Source organism: Limulus polyphemus, unplaced genomic scaffold (genome assembly GCF_000517525.1).
Source record: "Limulus polyphemus unplaced genomic scaffold, Limulus_polyphemus-2.1.2 Scaffold37615, whole genome shotgun sequence".
NCBI lineage: Eukaryota > Metazoa > Arthropoda > Merostomata > Xiphosura > Limulidae > Limulus > Limulus polyphemus.
In genome coordinates, this window is record NW_013703225.1 from 1 (window position 1) to 536 (window position 536).

The 536-nt window shown below is 30.8% G+C and overlaps 1 long non-coding RNA gene across 1 annotated transcript; it reads right to left on the minus strand.

The window, feature by feature from the left end:
• Positions 1–5: 5 nt before the first annotated feature.
• Positions 6–506, minus strand: LOC111084419. Its single transcript, XR_002609546.1, has 3 exons — positions 497–506; positions 102–167; positions 6–23 (listed from the first exon to the last, which is right to left on the minus strand). It is a non-coding gene; the product is annotated as an uncharacterized LOC111084419 (long non-coding RNA).
• Positions 507–536: the final 30 nt, after the last annotated feature.

Below are 536 nucleotides of genomic sequence, written 5' to 3' on the forward strand. Positions count from 1 at the left end.
ATTAAACATATTAAATAGTGGACCTGAAAAACAAAACATTAAACTTTATGATATAAGAGGCTTATTTCATAATATTGTAATTTAATAATTACATTACTTACAAGGCTTATCACCACCAGAAAACATCCTGCTGTTGCTAGTAGGTACATAATTGTTGCTTGCTCCACCTAGTGATAGAAAATAGATCAGTAACTGAATTGCATAAAGTGATCACATATCCAGTAGAAAAAACATTAAGTTTTAATTAAAAAATACATTGATCTTATACTAAAACTAAAGTTTACTTCACTGTGAAAACAGACCTGAATACCATGGAAACATTAATAGCAGTAACAGAAACTTTAGTGTGCTGAAACAGACCTGAATATCTCACTAACACTAACAGCAGTAACCTAAACTTTAGTGTACTAAAACAGACCTGAATACTACACTAACAGCAGTAACGTTAACTTTAGTGTACTTAAACAGACCTGAATACCACACTAACAACAGTAACATAAACTTTAGTGTACTAAAACAGACCTGAATACTACACT